The 19,267-nt window shown below is 40.4% G+C and overlaps 1 protein-coding gene, 1 long non-coding RNA gene and 1 other non-coding gene across 5 annotated transcripts in view; 1 reads left to right on the forward strand and 2 right to left on the reverse strand.

Moving 5' to 3' along the window:
* The window catches only part of FAR2 (fatty acyl-CoA reductase 2), a 144,465-nt gene extending 130,354 nt beyond the window's left edge, over positions 1–14,111 (reverse strand). For 2 of the 3 annotated variants that reach the window (XM_045554108.1, XM_045554103.1), the window contains exon 1: positions 13,750–13,915. The gene's annotated coding sequence lies outside the window, so the exon portion shown is untranslated. Of the gene's footprint in view, positions 1–13,749 lie in introns of all 3 variants that reach the window. The other variant, XM_045554102.1, reaches the window with a different exon arrangement.
* On the reverse strand, positions 10,378–10,484 carry LOC123640820. Its single transcript, XR_006736064.1, has one exon. It is a non-coding gene; the product is annotated as a U6 spliceosomal RNA (small nuclear RNA).
* LOC123639894 lies at positions 12,690–18,922 on the forward strand. The gene is made up of 3 exons (XR_006735830.1): positions 12,690–12,899; positions 14,814–14,976; positions 18,634–18,922. It is a non-coding gene; the product is annotated as an uncharacterized LOC123639894 (long non-coding RNA).
* Positions 18,923–19,267: the final 345 nt, after the last annotated feature.

Consider the following 19,267-nt stretch of genomic DNA (forward strand, 5'->3'; position numbering starts at 1 on the left):
GAGTGCCGTGGTGTCAGCCTAGCTCACAGCAACCTCAAACTCCTGGGCTCAAGCAATCCTCCTGCCTCAGCCTCCCAAGTAGCTGGGACTACAGGCATGCGCCACCATGCCTGGCTAATTTTTCTATATATATTTTTAGCTGTCCATATAATTTCTTTCTATTTTTAGTAGAGACGGAATCTCGCTCTTGCTCAGGCTGGTCTCGAATTCCTGAGCTCAAGCGATCCACCCGCCTTGGCCTCCCAGAGTGCTAGGATTATAGGCGTGAGCCACCGTGCCTGGCCCAAATTAGTTTTAAATTTTATATTTTGATTTTTGAGAGTGAAATATTTCCAAGAGGATGCATTCATTTGTTTAATTTTTGCCTAACACATTAGAGCAGAAATTAGGTTCTTTTAAAGCAGGTTAGACAAGTATTTGACCTTAACACTGAGCGTCCTAGACAATAGTCACAATGGGCTTCAGAAGTCTTTACAGTGAGATATGTTTCAAATGACTTTATGCTTAATTGTGTTAGTTCTAACTGAGGTGTCCAGAGTGCTACTGTGTCCCCTGATTTAAAATCATATGCAAAAATCTAATAAATGATGTTGAATCAATTGGGAAAATATATTTTTATTTCTCACATTGTATAAAAAAATTAATTCCAGATGGATAGCATATCTTAGGATAAGAGGCAAAACAATAAAGATTTTATTTATTCATAATCCTCCTGACATACAAGTAGGCAAAAAATACTGCTAACTACAGAATAATAATAATAAATTGAACTCCATTAAAATTAAGACTTTGTTTCCATCAAAAGAAAAAATTAAGACAGTAAAAAGGCAAGCTATAGATTGAGAGAAGACATTCAAAAACATATCCAACAAAGGAATTGTATCCAGAGTATACCCACAAATCACTATGAAAAAAGACAGATGATCCAATAGACAAATGGACAATGACTTGGGCACTTCACAACAGAAGTTATCCAAGGAGATGACAAACATATGAAAATGTGCTCTATCTTTTCAGTCATTAGAGAAATACAAGTGAAACCACTGTGCCATACAACTATTCTCCTACCAAAACGGCTACAATGAAAATGACAGAAAATAAGAAGTGTTGACAAGCACATGGAATGAGGGGAATTCTTGACTACTCTGCTGGGAGTAGAAACCAAATGATCACTTTCGAAAACTCTTTGGCATATTTTCTTAAAGCTCTCTACATAGATTAATTTCATACCTAGGTATGCCCAACAGAAATGTGTACATATGTTCAACAAAAGACATCCACAAGAATGTTAATAGCTCTGTTCCTAAGAACCTTGCAGTCTTCATCAACAGCAGAATGTCCCACAATGGAATACCATACAGCAATGAGAATGAATAATCTACAAATACACACAATCTGGATGAATCTCACAAACATAATGTTGAGCAAAGAAGCCAGACACAAAAATATGTATACTATATGATTTCATTTACATAAACTCCAAAAGCTGGTGAAGCCAATCTATGTTTGAATTTAGCTAATCTACGACTTAGAACTCAGTTTACACTGGGGGGCAATAGGTAGTGACAGGCCAGGAGCATGAAGGGGGATTATAGGGGGATGATGATATTTTTTCCTCTTTTTTGTCCAGGAAGCTGGAATCTGAGAGGTGCTTGAATGTGTTAAACTTAAAGCATTTATGATATATTTGCTGTTTCACAGTATCTTATACTTAATAAATAATAATAAAAATCACATGGAGAAGAAATTCTTGAAGTCAGTAGTCATTACTTACATTCATTATTAATCCATACCTAAAATATATGTTTTTCTTTTCTTTTGTTTTTTTTTTTTTAGTACACAGAAAGTACTTTATATTATAGATCGTTTCATCACCATATTCCATTGTGATAAGGAAGAGTCAAGTATTAGTTTCCTGGTTGTAATGGGTTGAATTGTGTCCTCTCCCCCTCTCCATACACATTTTTACACTGATGTCCTAAACAGCAACCAGAATCTCAGAACACGACCTTATTCGAAAATATGATCCTTGCAGAGTTAGGATGAGGTCACTCTGGAATAGAGTGGGTCTCTAATCCAATATGAAGAGTGTCTTTATAAAAAGAGGAAATTTGGACACAGAGACATGCAAAGAAGGAGGATGATATGAAGGCACAGGGAGAGGACAGCATCTACAAGCCAAGAAAGAGATATCTGGAACATATCTTTCACTCCAACCCTGCCGATGCCTTGATCTCAGACACCTAAGCTAAAAAACTGTGAGACGATACATTTTCTTTACAGCAGCTCCAGCTAACGAATAGATTGGGAAGACTGACAAGTTAAGTAACTTGCTTGTGAACACCCAACCAGAGTCAGAAGTGAAGGTAACATTAAAGGTTTTTCTGCATTGGGAACACCCACCTCCCACACTCTACCTCAATTAGCATCTCACACTCTTGGCCAGGCTGCTCTAGGAAATGGGAAACAATGGAAGTTGTTATGCAGGGGAATGGCATGATCCTTCCTCTGTTTCGGAACAATGGCATGTAAAATCCTAAGCATCCAAACAGCTCTATGGTTCCTGTGAGGAAGCCTCAGAAGGAATCTTTCTAGACCTGGCAGGGGCCAGGATCAGGAGTATTTCAAGGAGCTAAAACAGCTGAGTCCATTGTTCCTACAGCAGTGGTTTCCCATCTTGTTTTGGACAGGATGTCTGTGAGAATCTGCTGAAAGCTATAAATGCTCTCATCAGACGAATGCCCATACCCATTCAGATTAGGAGTATAGGTAAGGATTTTCAGGGCAGAGGACTGTTTTTTGATATTGCCTCCAGAAATAAAGATGGGTAGCTGAAGATAATGGGTTTTCCACTTGTCATCTTAGAGGAAGTCAGCAACTAACTACCGACCCTATGGCAAAACTCAAAGGTCTCGTTCTGGAAACCTCTTCACATTGGTTACATTTGCTCTTCCCCTCTCATTTTTTCCTCACTAATTAGCAGGTAAATATTTACAACATAAAGAGATTGTGTGTCTATCGTTATAGAAAAAAAGGAAACGGGCATTGCAAGCTATGCCTTAGGCACATTTGGGTAAAGAGAATACCCGGGGAGAGAATGAATAACTAAGAGGAGGGGAGCATAGGCTAACTAATCCCCAGGACTTGTGATGAATAAAGGAGAACATTGTTTTCTTGGGAAGAATTATCATTATCTTCTGTATAGAATTTTTGATATTTCATTTTAATTCCATTTCCCATCACACCCTCATTGGTGCTAACTGCTCAGTGTTATGGGAAGTCAAGTTATTGATTGCGGCTGGTTAGAAGAGGGAAAAAGGGTAAATAAAGATACACAAACATTTTGTATTTATACACTGGGGATCATTACGGAAAGATTTCACAGACTTCTAGGTTGTAAGTGGTCAAATATTGCTCAAAGAGTAGGGGGTACTATGTTTAAGGCAAGTACTCTAACTTGTTCCCCACTATATTTGCAAAGCTAAACATCCTGTCTGGCATATGGTAAACACTCAATAAATAATATGAATGAATATATAAATGAATAGAATAGAATGATCACAAAATGTGCTGTCATAAAATTTGATACTAGCTTAGATGCACTCATTAAATAGATGTGGGACATGTCACTTTATGTCTTTCGGATCAGCTTTTCTATAAAAGGAGAGAACTGGACCAAATGTAGATATGGTACTCAAACATTCTACAATTTAGAGTGTGAATATACTTAGTTAAGATAAAGCTATTTGTAGTCACCACTATGTATTGTAGACAAGATGGTGTGATATATATCAACATATATAGTATGTCTAGGAGTTCAGGGAAGTCTAATTTGAGAAAATTTTGCTCTGTCCTAAAAGAAACTGAGACCTAAATTTACCTAAAGTGCAATCCTGTGATCAGCAATGCACTCAGCAGCACTTGCATAACTATTGCCTTGGGCAGAGCTGGACCAAAATAGTAGGAGGAAAAGAAGGAAGAAGCAATGTGTCATAGTTCTATTAAGGAGAAAGTTTTGGCAAGTACAAGTTGCTGAGAAAGAAGCAAACTGCTCATTTGGATGAGAGAAATTAATTTTTTCAAGCCATCAAAGATTTCTGCAGCTTTCAGAATAGGTTGACAAGTGGATCTCAATGCCCTGAAAGTTCTTTGGTAAGACAACACGTGTCCATCTTTTAGATTATGTGCTTAGCTTCAGGGCAGATACGTCCTGAAGGTCCTGTGTAAACAAAACGCAATGGAAAGATTCAATTCAAAATAAAACAATAGTTATAGTGCAAAAGAAATAAAAATACAGACTGACATAAAGTTGATTTTATGAATATTTATTACTATTTATCAGAAACAAATATTAATTTACATGGATAGTTTCTCTTAAGATTTAGAAAAGTGGCTCTTGGTTTTAATTAGGTGAGTACTGTCCATCTTTAAGATGCTTTTATTACTGGCTAAAACTATGCTACTGCTATCCACATACCTTTTAGTATTAAACATCCTTTATTGAAAATAATAAGGAAAAAATCTTTACTATATGCACATACACTGAATTGTTACAGCTTTTTAAATTCAGTTTGTCCAATTCTTCTGGGCAGATTCCTGTGGTTTCTTGACAGTACTGTGCATTGGTGGATCTAACTCAGCTTAAAGTGTTTAAGTGGTTTCAAGTATGTTGAGACCAGACCATAATGGTCTTCCTAATGTCCAAGGATCTTGCTCTGAAGAATACCTGGGGTTTTTGCTGACTTTTGTGGAATGTTTCTTCTCAATCACCTGTGATAAATAGTATACTATCTTTCTAAGATGACCTAAAATGTGGAGTGTTTTCACAATGACTTTTTCTCATTTCTTGGCTCAGGAAATATTATTCTTGCCTCCTGTGGTCATCCTGTTCTTTACCAGTGAATACTACTGACCCAACAAACTCTTCAGCTGTGGTAGAAGGATGAGTAAGTGGGTTGGAGAGGCCGTATTTTTGCCTTTTCTACACAAATTCACAGGGAAGAGTGTTTGCTTTCCCTTCTTCCCTTCAAGTGTGTACTTTGATGTTTTGGGGCCATCTCTGGAGAAGCCTGGGAAGCTAAAAGGCCTTAAAAGCAAGATAATAGCATATCCAAAAGCCATAGAGGATACATATTATCAACTGCAACTTGAAAATGTTTTTTTCTGGACTGCAGAGTTTAAGGATACAAAATTATCTAGGATTTTTAAATAAACTATAAAACAATAAACCAATGCTATTCTTAGTGTTTGACAACTATAGTAAGACTAATTTTTTTCACTGTTTTCTTAATCACATCGTCGGCTACACAAAAAATGTATAAAGTTCCTTTCTTAAATACAGGTGCTCAATAAAGTGGGAAAATGTCTATTGACTGGAGCTCTCACCAGAAACCAGTTCTCTTTTTAAAGCTAGGTCTCTCATGGAAATATCCTAATGACTCTGGTGAGCAATGAGCCCCATATTCCATACTATTTGAGCCCACACAACAATCCCATCTGAAAAGATTTCATGAGAGCAGTGACAAGGCTAAGCATCAAGCCTTGAATTATCTTATTTTCTGATTCTACATCCCATAGAAATACCTGGACCAGCTGTTCCCAAATTTTGCAGCTATGCTGGGCTGGCTACTTGTGAAATACCTGGGGATCCGGGTTCAGTAGGTGTGGGGTGGGGACAAAGACAAGTATATTTCCATCACCCCAAATTAAGACTATCACCCTTTTAAACCATCACTCTTCACACACACACGTGTGCACTAATAAAAAATACATTTGCCTCATTAATGAAGTAAAAATCAGAGGTAACTACTCACAGGAAATCCATTCTGCTCAGAGGCAGCAGGATAAGAAAGCTAAATAATACTAGATTTAGTTATGCCCTCTACTTGTTGGGGCTGTAGTTATATTTATCTGAGTACTCATCCTTTATATATAAGTTCAAATATTTGAATAACATGTAAAAGCTACCACCTTCAAGACTATCTTCTCTTCAGATGGGCATGTAACATTAGCTACACCAATCATCAACAAAAACTGGCATTTTTTTGTGACTCCAGTGCCAATGTTTTTATTTTATTTGTTAAATTAATATTATTTTCAATCAACAAATCATAATTACATTTATGGGGTACAATGCAATGTTTTGATATATGTATATAATGTGGAATGATTAAATCAAGCTAATTAATATATCTATCACCTCGTTTATTATTTTTGTGGTGAGACATTTGAAATGTACTTAGTAATTTGAAGTATACAACATATTATTATTGACTATACTCACCCAGCTGTGCAACAGATCTCCAAACCTATTCCTTCCGCCTAACGGAAACTTTGGACCCTTCAGCCAACAACTTCCCTACTCCCTTCAACTTCTGCTAACCACCATTCTATTAAATACTTTCTACTTCTATGAGTTCAACTTTTTTAGATTCCACTTATAATTAAGATCATATGGTATTTATCTTTTTGGCCTGAATGCCAATAATGTTTGAAGAGCTATTAGGAAGTCAATTTACCTATTTTATATCTACCCCCTAACATATAAAACAAATGGAAAACAAAACAATTAGGATTACCTGTGGCTGGTGAGTTTAATAGCCTAGAGCAGGGGTCAGTAAACATTTTCTGTAGAAGGCCAGATGGTAAATATATTAGGCTTTGGAGGTCACAATAATTCATTGGTTAGGGCACTAAAGCAGCCATAGACAATAAGACTAGATGAATGACATTGGCTGATTTCTGATAAAACTTTATTTATAGACACTGAAATTTGGATTTCATATAATTTTCCCATGTCACAGAATATTAATCTCCTTTTGATTTTTTTCCCACCATTTAAAAATAAAAGAATCATTCTTAGCTTAACAGATAGACCAAAAGGCAAGGGCCAGATGTGACCGTTGGGTGCCGACCCCTGGGCTAGAGCACAGAGCTGACGAAGCCATGGAAAGCATCCATAGCTGTGTGAACCCATTTCTTCTGTTATGTTCTGTTGCGTTGTTCTTTGGTTGTAGGTAGCATTTCTGCCACCAGCCTACCAACATGTAAATAACATGCATGGGAACCAGGAAAGAGGATGTGTGAGACTCACTGCAAAATCATTGTTCCTACACGGAAGGCAAAATGCATTTGTATAGGCAATAGGTTTCTTAGGTCAAACTAAGATGATTGCCGCAGTGGTTTTTCTGGCCCAGACCCCAGCTAGCTGGCCCTCCGAGGAGGCATGAGTTAGCATATTTGGGTAACCAAGGTGTTATCTCCTCTGTGAACCCATGTGATCACGCTTTCCCATGGCATGTTGCCACTATTGTTCAGAGCCATATATAAGCGCTCGCCATGGTCTCCGCCATGCTTTTCACCGCTGCTGTAACCCCAGACAGTAAAGAGCATGTCTCAACTGCCTGCTGCCATTAGCCTTTTCTTCCAATTTCCGAAGCCTGTGAGGGAGCAGACGCTAGCCACAGAGCTTCCTCCTCACACTATGGGATGCCCTATGTAGTCACACGGTGTTGCCCTGCAGGGGAGAGCTTCCAAACATCAGATGAAGTCCAGACCTCCCACGGAACATGACCAGGCCCTGTAACGTCTTCCCTACTATTTATGCTTCAGGTTCCTTATGGGCAAATACAGGCTGGACAATGTACCTTAGTGAGATCCTGCACAGCCTTGCCAGGAAAGTAAAAATTAACAACAAACAAACAACACAAATTTTGCTTTTAATGAGACTGCAGATCTTATTTGTGAATGTCTCTTATCCATACAGCAGAGATGGTTTCATCATCAACTTAATGCCTATTAACAGAGTCAATTCCAGGCTCCTGCTTTTCCCCAACTAAATAGCATTTAAAGAACTGAGAGAAGCTTATGGTTAATAGAGAGCTGCAGATGTTAAAAGGTTTAATCTATTAATATAGGGCAGCAATTCCCAAAGCGCGTTATGCTAAATGCTGACTCTGTTAGGTGTTCCACCGGAAAAGCGTTTCAAGGTCAAATAAGTCTGGGAAGTGTGGTACAAAATATCCCTCCTTTCTTGATGATTCTTAACATGCGTTGGTATAGTAAAGGCTCTGAGGATTCCTGCAATAAAACTGCTTAACTAGGTTAAATCAAGTGTTTCTCAAAGTTATACGGTCAGGGAAGCTTTTCTTTCCTTCACTTAACTGTTAATATCCCAGGAAACTAATTATCCACAGCCTACATTTGGGGAAACACTGCAGCAGACAAGGCAGAAGAATGAAAAGGTTTTAAGCAGGGGAGTGAATTATGTTTTAGAACAATCACTTTGGGGAAGATCAGACCTTTCTCTCTTAGTTTTTCTCATTTTAGAAATTACATCCTATGCCATCCATGTACTGAAGACAGAAAAACAGGAGCTATAGCTGTTGTAGTGAGAACTTTCTAAAAAAATTATAAAAGGCAAGCATGGTTTAAAAAATAATTCAAACAGTTCAGGGGATAAAGCAAATATCTCCTTCCTCCTTTCTCTCATCCCTATCCCAGCAGCTGGTACACCTACCAGAGGTCCTAACTGGGGTTATTTGTTTTATTTTTCTGTTCTTCTAATGGCAACTTTACATTATATGCATATGGGCCTATTGTTTTGGATTAGAAACATTTGGCAGTATCTATTAAAGGCATTCATTCTCACACTTCTTTCTGTTTTATCCATCTCCCATATCCAATCACCAAGCTGTATCAATCCAGCGTTCAAAACCTATCTAAAGTCTGTGCACTTCTCTCCCTCTTCCTTGTCAGTACTCTGGCCTGCCCTCTGTCCTAACTGGTCCTACTTCCAATCCGTTATCCCTCCGGTCCATTCTCCTTATTGTGTCCATAAAGATTTCCTTAAAATAGAAATTAGGCCAGTCTCTGGCTTAAAAGCCTTCAGTGGCTTCCCACTAACATCAAATTCAAAATCTTTATCAAGACCTGAGCAGTGTGGCATGAGCAGCCACCTGCCCCCACTGGTGTCCAGTCTCTCAGCAGCTTCCTCACCAAACTCCAGCCACATCAGTGCCTTCTTTCTGTCCCTAAACACCTCCAGCTTCTTCTCTCCATAGGGCCTTCCCGTGTACGATTTTCTCGGCCCAAATCGCTTTTTCCTCTTTTATTTTTGATCAAGTTCACTCCTATGCTTCTTTCAAATATCAATTTCAATCTTTCTTTCTCACAGAGCCTTTCTCAGAGCACCCAACTGAGTCCGTGTCCTTGTTTTTTTCTCATAGCATTCTGTTCTTCACACTACTTCCCGAAATTTGCTATTATATGTTTATTTTATAAATGTAAGTTCCAAGACGATAGGGAACACATCTGCTTCGTTCACCACCAAATGTGGGGAAAACTGGCATGATGTCTGGTCACAGAATGGGCTTAATAATTATTTATTACATGAATATAGCTAGCCAGCGGGAATTTCTCTTACAGTTTTATCTCTAGCCTTTTCCTTACCTAAAACATTAGCTCCATCCAGATTTTCCTTTTTCATACACTTATTACCCAAAGTCTCATTTGTTCATCTCTATTAGGACCAAAACTTTAAGGGCCACCTCATAAACCTTTCCTCCTAGGCTTCCCTTAGCATTTCGGCGTATTTTATTCTCTTCTTGGAAACGCATTGCACTTATTTTCTGCACTACTCATTTGGTGTCCAATCTTCCATTGCCTTGTAACAACGTATTAGCTGTTGTAAATTAAGGCCTTATGTTCACATATTTTGTCTTGCTAATGATGTCCATAAGTTTACGGCATGCAGGGCCCAGTACTCTGTATCCTAACACACACAGCACACCCCTCTGCACAGTGTACTTTCTCACCCACTCCTTATAGTGCCCCCATTGTAAGACTCTAATATGGGAATTTGATCCCTTTCCTCTTATTCTATTTTCTTCCTGGAGGGCTCTGAGTGTGTTGCCATCATGCTGGGAAGGACAGCTGGGATAAAGGTAAGTTCTGAGGTCAGAGAGAAGCAGTTAAGGGAGGAGTCTTGGGACAGAGGACTTGCCTGTTTTCTCAATTCCTCTTTAACAGGCACCAGAGTTACAAATGGTGACTAAGTGTACTTGGTAAGGAACTAGGTGTACTTATATATATATATATATATATATATATATATATATATATATATTTTTTTTTATAAATATTTTCTCCTTTATTCAGTTTGGTTTTGATATATCAGGCCGGTATAGGATTAAAAGTTTAGGAATGATCAGTGAAGACAGGGAATATCATAGGGAAATTCATATTTAGGTTTATCAGGGTGGAAATAAAATTTGTTTTGTAGTATTTTAGCCAAATCATAAAAATTTCTTTTTTCCATATTGGCAATACGAAGAAGGGATCATTTATTATTTTTTATTTTTTTATTTCAGCTTATCAAAAAATATGGAATGTTTCACGAATTTGCGTGTCATCCTTGTGCAGGGGCCATGCTAATCTTCTCTGTATCATTCCAATTTTAGTATATGTGCTGCCAAAGCGAGCATGGTATACTTTATATTTGATTAGGCATTTCCTAGAATATTTAGAAGGGTGACTTGATCAAGATTTTGAACAAGTGGATTTTTAAAATTAAATGAAACAAGATTACCTCCTCAAAAAGTTTTCAATTATTGGCTCAATTTCTCATTGTTCAATTTTTGGATGAATTAGACCCAAACGTTAATTTAATTCAGGAAGTATCTCTGGGATCCAAGATGTTATTCTGTATTTTTAGTTGCCAGTTCCAATCTTGTCCAAATAATGATATTTAAAGAATATTTAAAATACTGAACACCTTAGCTACCTTTTGTTTTATTTTTATTTTTTCACCAAAATATAAGACTTATAAAGCCTCTGCAACCTTTTAAATACATTCAACCAACTTTCCTCAAGCTACTTCTGAAAAATGGAGTACAAAGGGTAAGCCTGTAACAATACCATCTTTGTTAGCATGAAACTGTTCAAATCAGTAGATATTTTTACAATTATCTTTTTACTCAGACATAATACAACTTTTAAGATAAGTAGTGAAGAAGACGTCATCTGTTGTTTTTATCTTGTCAATGGGGAAACTGAGATATAGGGAAGTTTAATGACATGTCCAAGGGCACCTAACAGCAGTTAGATTCCAGGTTTGCACTGGAGAACTCACCTTAAATGTAGGATTGCTATAAAACTACGCTGTTATTTAGTAAGTGCTAGTCCAAGGTTGTCAATCTGGGCTCAGGATATAATTGGCAGGGCCCTGTGCAAAATGAAGATTCAGAGCCACTTGACTAAAAATTATTAAGCCAGCTGATGGTGACAGCAGAACATTAAACTAAATGCAGGGCCCTTCTAAGTGCAAGGCCCTGTGCATTTGCACAGTTTGCAGTTCCATCAAACTGGCCCTGCCTAGGATCTCTGGAAGCCTAGGAATGTGGGAGGTTGGCATTAAGGAGGTCAAGGTCGTGAACTCCTGAAAACATAGGCCGAATTCTGTGTTAATGAGAATGTGTTTGTTTTTCATATTTCATAGCTTTTATTGAATTCTCAAAGCAGTCTGTTAACCTCTTCAAGAGTAATAAAGGTTCTCAGAGAGCCCACAATGTCAGAATATATTGGCAGAAACAAGCACGCCGATAGTCACCGTGCATGATCTTTCAGACTATATTTATAAATAAGCAAGTTTTCTTGAATGCATGGGAATTAATGCAAAACCAAGGAATTCTTAAAGCTGACCAGATGTTGCCAGAAACAAATGCACTCGAGAATGCTTCTTCAGGAGATAGGAAAGCAAATGGTGAGATGGTCAAAATGACCATATTCTTTATGAACATCACAGTGATACTCAAATATGAGCTATTTTATTTATTTTTACCCCCTTAAAGGAAACTTCTCCCTCTTCTTCTCTAATTGGATGTTACATTTAGCCTCCATTAGGGAAAGTATATTTTCATTTACTTTTTTTTTTTGGAGACAGAGTCTCACTCTGTTGCCCCCTGCTAGAGGGCCGTGGTGTCATCATAACTCACTGCAACCTCAAACTCCTGGGCTCAAGGAGCTGGTACTACAGGTGAGTGCCACCTTGCCCAGCTAATTTTTCTATTTTTTGTAGAGACAGGGTCTTTCTCTTGTTCAGGCTGGTCTTGAACTCCTGACCTCAAGCGATCCTCCCACCTCGGCCTCCCACAGTACTAGGATTACAGGTGTGAGCCACCGTGCCAGGCCTCTCATTTACTTTTAATTTCTCCAATATCTGTAAGATAGACCAACTCATGGTGATTTACATCGATTGTATAGACAACTATAGCCCAATGTTAGAAATCGAGGTAAGGTAGGAATTTGTTAATAGAGCAGGTGCAGAAGATGCCCTCAGAAATAGGAAAAGAGTACTATAAAGACTGGATCCTGAGAGATACTACAGATGAAATGTTACAACACTTGAGTCTGCTTGGTACACACCTCATGGCCATCTCTTAGAAATCTCACACACAAATAGCCCTAAATGGGAATTTTGCTGAAACACCTGCTCTTGCAGTTTAGGTGGCAGTCTTGAATTTTTATTTAGTCCCTAGTTCTGCTTTACAACTTTTAGACTAAATACGCCCCTCAGTCAAATCTCCAACTCATATTATGACGATGTAGACAGACGGGTAATTGAAACCACAAGATATTTCTCAAATTTCCATTTCCTGAGTGTCAAACTTCTCTCGATACAGCCTCCGAGAAGCAGAAAAGCACGATGCACTTGAGCTTCCTGGTCCCTTTGCCCATGCTGTCCTTGTTCATCGCACCATGGGGCACTCTACATGATTCAATGAGTGACCCAACTCTTGCAGATCCAATGACAACCTTGTTTGCGTACACCAAGTAACTCACCCATGGAAGAAAAAGCGTTCATCATCCTACCCACCCAGAGAGGAGGAGGAGGCTAGCAGGTGGGATGCATTCCTCTGATTTCTCTAGGCTAAGGTTGGGCATGCATTGTTTTAATAAACTGCAACTGCCCCGCGGGTAATCTTACTCACTGGGGGTGTGAGCGGCCTTCCCCACAAGCCATCTACTCCAGTTGGAGCCTTCTGCCACCTGCTCCCTTGCTCTCTCCAGGATGCCCAAGCCGCAGGAGGAGGTCAAAAACTTCCTACGGGGGCAGTCCCCGCCCTGGCCGCCCCAGCCTCTTTCAGCTTCTGGCTTAAGACCCGGGCGAGGCCCAAGTGGGAGGGTTCGGACGTGCACGGCCTGGGGTGGGGCTAGGGGCGAGCGAGGACGCGCTCCCGGGGCCGGGGAAGCGCGGGCCCGCTGTTCCCCGGGACAGCGGGGGACCCGAGGCCGGCGCCGTTCCACACCTGGCCCGGGCGTTTGCGCGCGCTCTCCAGGAATAGCCCCAGGGGCCAAGAAGGCCTCGGCGGGTCACGGCCCCGAGCCTCTCTCCCTCGGTGCCCAGCCACCACGGCGGTGCCCCCCACGTTAGCCTTCTCCGGTCCTTCCCGGCTCGTTGCCCTTCCCGGCCCCTGCGCGCTCCACCGTGGCGGGCTCCGCCGACGCCAAACGTGGCTGAGCGGCCGGTGACGACGGGGGTGCGGCCGGGGGCAGCCGTAGCGGGCAGAGCCGCGGCAAACGCTTCTCTCCTCCCACCCGGCCTCACACCCACCCTCCTGGGGGCCCCGCGGGGACCCGCCCCTCCCTGCGATCCCGGCCGAGCCCTCCCTCCCGGGCCACCCCCAGCCCGGTCTTTGCCTTCGGAGCGCGTGGGCTCTGCGGACCGCAGGGCGGGGGCCCCTGGAATACCTGCTCCTCCGGCACGGGGGTGGGGTTCAACTAGTGGTCCTCTAAATCCCGGTCCTTGCCCGAGGCTACGGGAAGTGCTCCAGCCACAAGGAAACTGCTCTGGTCTTTCGGCTCCCAAACGTGACACTCTATATATCCGGCTGGGAGACTGGGTGTGGGGCGGGAGGAAACCACCCTCCCTCCGACCTTCCCCGCCGCCGCCGCGGCCTCGGCGTTGGGCGCGGAGCCGGCGGCGGCTTCAGCCCGGGGCGGGAGGAGGGCGAGGGGCCCACGCGGGCCCTGCAGGCCTCGGGGCGATGGCACCGCGGGCAGGGCGGCCGCGCACGCCGGCCCGCCCCGCGGCGCCCATTCATTCAGCGCCAGGCTCATCCACTCGCTTACGGCTCTTGGATCTGCGGGTTGTGTGTGTTTTTTTTTTTTTTTGCTTTTTGTTTTGGTTTGTTTTAATCATTTTTTAATCAGTGAGTGAGAGGAAAGGCAGCTGGAAAGGCGCCCCTCTCTGTCCGGAAAAGGAGAGCTCCCACGCCTTGAATGAGCAAGAGGGGGGGGGAGGGAGAGAGACACAGACGGAGACGGAGAGACAGAGACAGAGACAGAGGGGAGGGAGGGGAGAGAGAGAGGAGAAAGCTGAGACTGAGAGGTTCTGGTCCGAACGTATGCAGGACACACCTTTCCCTACCCACCCTAGCAGATAAAGGCAGCCCAGAAATCCCAGTTTCTTCAGCTCGTCTACACTGCACATCCCGTGGGAGGGATGCTCTTGTATCTGCTGCAGACGCTGCGGAGGCGCTCTGCGATGACCCATAAGCGCAGTGGCTTTTTAAACCCCAGGGGCGGAGGTTTGGAGGGGGTGAGGGGGACTGGTGGCGCGGTTTGCTCCCACCCGGGGTTTGGGGGGCCAGAAATCTGGCCCTGCCTGCGGGGGGTGGGGGGGTGGTGGTTAGGAGGTGGGAGACGAGAAAGGATCTGAGATGCTCCGAGTTACAGCCGCGGGCCAGCTGTGCCCTGCGGCGCCTCTCTGGATCTAAAAGAAAAAAACGGTGTTTCCTTTCTTACCCTGGTAGTTTTTGGGGATTTGGTCGTTGTTAGATTTTAAACGGAAAGACTGGAGCTGTCAGGGAAGACTTGTGGAGGGATGGACAGGCACGTGAGTGGAGCCCTTGCCCTCAACCAGGAAGTGCTGAAAAACGAACAACGCCCATCCTAAGTCCCTGGACAATGTGGAAGGTAAATTTCCGAAAAAAATATGCTGTGTTAAGAAAAATCAAAAGGGAATATTGCCCTATACGCTGTTCTCATTCTCCTTGGTACAACAATTGACAAGCAATAAAAAAATAAAATTTGATTCATGAAAGTTGGAAGAAATGAAATGAGCGATTTCATGCATTAAAAAAAAAATCACACCCATTTTGAATTCTCTGCTCCTGGACTCTCTGTATATAATTCAATATGTTAAGCAAAGTGTAGCCTAAAGACATTGTTACTAATTTCCTTTGATGCCTACCTGAAAGCAAGAAAAAAAAATGTTAGGACCAAATAAATATACAGAACTCTTTGTTACTCTTCCCCCCCAGTCAAGAATAAATCTGAATGTGTCTTCAAAACGTATGTGACAGTACTTGAAATGATACTGTCAAATGCAGGTGAGAATGTTGTATAGAAATCACTTATCAGATAACAGATGGGAGGTAAATTGTTACATACAACTGTTTGGAAGGAAGTTCAGCAACACATTTCCAAGCCATTCAGTCACTGAAAATTTTTTATTGTTCTGGACATTTTGAGAAAACATTCTTGCTTCTTAGAATGTATTGAAAGGAAATAATCCACAAAAAGAGAAATGCAATATAGACCGAGTAACATATTTATTACAGTTATTTGTAAAGTAGAAAATATAAAACCTACTTTCAATGGAATGTTCAAAGATAAAATACAGCATTATTATAAATTACAAAACCATAATTTGATTAACACTATTTAAAATGTTATTCATATTTGTAGAATGTATCAGTACGCTAGGCCTGTCATAAGAAAGTATGCAAACTGGACTTATTAAGCTATAAAAATTTATTATTTCACAGTTCTGGAGGCTAGAAGTCCAAGATCAAGATATCTGCAGGGTTGGTTCTTAATGAGGGCTGTGAGGGAGAATGTGTTCTATGATTTTTCACTGACTTCTTGTTTTTTGGCAATCTTTGGTGTTCCTTGACTTGTAGAAACATAACCCTGGTCTCTGCCTTCATCTTCATATGACATTCTCCCTGTGTTCATGTCTGTGTCCAAATTTCTCCTTTTTAAAAGTAAACCAGTCATATTGGATTACAGCTTACCCTCTTGACCTCATTTTAATTTAAGTAATTAAATCTGCAACAGTCCTATTCCCAAATAGGATCACATTCCGGGATTCTGGGGGTTAGGACTTCAATATATGAAACTGGTGGGGGGTGGAGGGAGCCCAGTTCGCCCATAACAGATGATTTTACAAAGAGGCAATGGTGGTCCCCCCAAGATATGTCATCCTGGGTTGTCTAAGTGGGCCCTAAATCCAATGGCAAATAACCTTACAAGAGAAAGACAAAGGGAGATCTGAGACACACACACATTGGAGAAGGTGATTTGAAGTTAAGGCAGGGAGAGACTGGAGTGATGTGGAAGCCAAAGAAGCCAAGAAATGCCAACAGCCATCAGGGGCTGGAAGAGGCAAAGAAGGATTCTCCCCTAGAACCTCTGGAGGGAGCATGGCTTTCACTTTAGTTTCCATCTTCTAACCACCAAAACTGTGAAAGAATAAATTTCTGTTTTTAAAGCCACCCAGTTGGTAGTAATTTGTTGTGGCAGCCCTAGGAAAATAATGCAGGCAGTTTCTCTGGGGTGGAATTTTATGTCCTTACTTTTTGATTTTTTTTCTTGTATAGTTTAATACCATTTCAAGTGAATATTTTAACAGAGTTCTCTTAAAATGTTCATCCATTTTAGAAGGGATGAGCAAAGGACATGCTAAAGACTTCATCAACTTGTAAACCAAATTCTCTAATAGGCCCAAATGTAGCCAAAATGGCAATAGGTTCTGATCTTCTACAGCGGAATCTATTGTTCTGGAACATCAAACATGGTGTACAAGCAACTCCTGTTCTTATGAATTCAGCTTCACATTGGTTTGGTTAGAGGGAAGTCTCCAAGTTTTTATCTCACAACCCACATTGCTCACGTTTCTCAATGTTGAGAAATAGATTACGACAATAACTGACCTTGACTTTCACGGTGTTCTCTCCCTCACTATTGCTCAATAGCTTACCATGTCATTCAACCTCATAAAACAAATATCTCTTTGTAAATCTGCCTGGAAGTTGTTATGGAATATGCAAGATACCTACAAAATATGCCATACCTCAAATAATATGTCAGATCATTCTAATGATGCTATAAAATTGAAGGTTGTGGACGAATCCAATGATCCAAAGAAATGTTATCCTTCCCCACTGCTATCTATTTAAACAAGTACTGTTTCTGTTAACTGAAACAGAGCTTTGATTTTGATCTACAGCAGAATTCTAAAAATACGGTGTTTTAAAACTGGAAAGCTGGTGATTGGGGCCTAATGTCTTATTTTATAGTGTTGCAGACTGGACTTTATGTCTTTTTGAAGGTCCCTGCATTAGTTTTCTGTTGCTGCATAACCACATACCACAAACATTGTTTTGGTATTATTATTTCAAAGTTCTGTAGGTCAGCTGTCCAGACATGGCATAAAGAAAATTGTTCTTCATTGTCTGGCCATTTTGTGAAGCAGCTAGTTATAGATTTTTACAGAATTTTTTTACACAATTTGTTTTTTGACAATTGTGGAAGTGTAACAGGTAAAGACTAAACCCAGGTTTCCTGATTTCTTGTGTGCTGCTCAAAATCTAGCTGATGGTTTCTTAAACCTCATATCATAAACACCAAGAGAACGTGTAGAGGATCCATATTGAGACTATAACATGGTTACAGCTGAATTAACTAACACATATTTTCTCTGTTGACTATTACGAAGACATAAAAATGAACCAATTTAAGTTCTGTCAGTTGAATTGCACTAATTTTCAAGAAGTTTAGTTTGTGAAGAAAATTATAATCTGAAAAACACGTTTAATATGATCTTGTTCCTATTAAACCACAGTCAAATAACTTTGAATATGTATGTATGTATATAGATATATAGATCTATAGAAGCATAGAGAAACACAGGAAGGATATAAAGTAGAGTATTAACATTACCTTGGCTGGTGGAAGAGGGACATTAATGCATGTGGGGGAAGTAAGAGAAAGAGTACTAAGCAAATATGGCAAAGAAAAAGGCAGACATTTATAAATCAAGGTCTCATATGGTCATATTTATGCATATATGCAAAATTATAATTAAACTTTTTTAATTAAGCAGAATGCTGGGAGTCACCACTCCATCATAACAGCAAGTATATAGCTGAACAAACTGAGGCACATCAGTGGTCACTGCCCCCCAGATTTGGAGAGAGAGCAGATAGAATCACAAGTTATCAAAGCAGAAACCTCCATGAAAGTCAGTGTTGGGATGGGAAAACCTGAACTATGATTGATGTATTGCTGGAGGCTTGATATTGACAAGCTTGAGAGTTAAAAGAGTTAAAAAATCCAGAGTGACTCAGTTGTAGGGGGCCCCCCCAACACTTTTGTGATTTTAACTCCACGTGTCCTCCCAGACCCGCATAGTGAATACCAAATAAAAATCTCCTCTTATTTAAGGTGTTGGGACAAAATTCTGTACCCTATGTGTGAAACAATCCTTCTAAAAAGGAAGGAAAAATAAAGACTTTCTGAGACAAATAAAAATTGAGGGAATTTGTTACCAGTAGACCTGCCTTTCAGGAAATGTTAAAAGAAGTTCTTCAGAGAGGAGGAAGATGATATAGATCAGAAACGTGCATCTACATGAAGAAAGGGAGAGCCTCAGTGAATGAATAAGTGAAGACAAAATAAAGACTGTTATTTTTCTTATTCTTAATTGATCTGAAAGATAGTAATTTGCTTAAAGTAATAATAGCAACAATATATTTGATATATGCATATATATGCTTATGTGTGTGTGAAATGAATGGCAGCAATGATATAAGGGATGGAAGAGAGGAACTGAGAGTATTTTGTTATTAGAGGGTATTTGCACTACTTGTAAACTGGTATAGTGTTATTTGAAAGTGGCCTTGAATTAATTGTAAGTATATTTGTAGACTCTAGGGCAACCGCCAAAGAAATTAAAGAGATAAGAAAAAGCCAAAGTGTTTTATCTACTTTCACACACTCAACATAATGTCCAAGAAGATGACAGTCCTTAACGTGTTTGTGCCTAAGAACAGACTGTCAGAATACATGAGGCAAAAATTGGTAGAACTGCAAAGAGAAATAAATGAATCAACTATTATAGCTAGAGACTTTAACAGCCGTCTATCAGAAATAGACAGAGTTAGCAGGCAGTAAATAAGTAAGAACATAGTTGAACTCAGTA

Source organism: Lemur catta, chromosome 6 (assembly GCF_020740605.2).
Source record: "Lemur catta isolate mLemCat1 chromosome 6, mLemCat1.pri, whole genome shotgun sequence".
Taxonomy (NCBI): Eukaryota; Metazoa; Chordata; class Mammalia; order Primates; family Lemuridae; genus Lemur; species Lemur catta.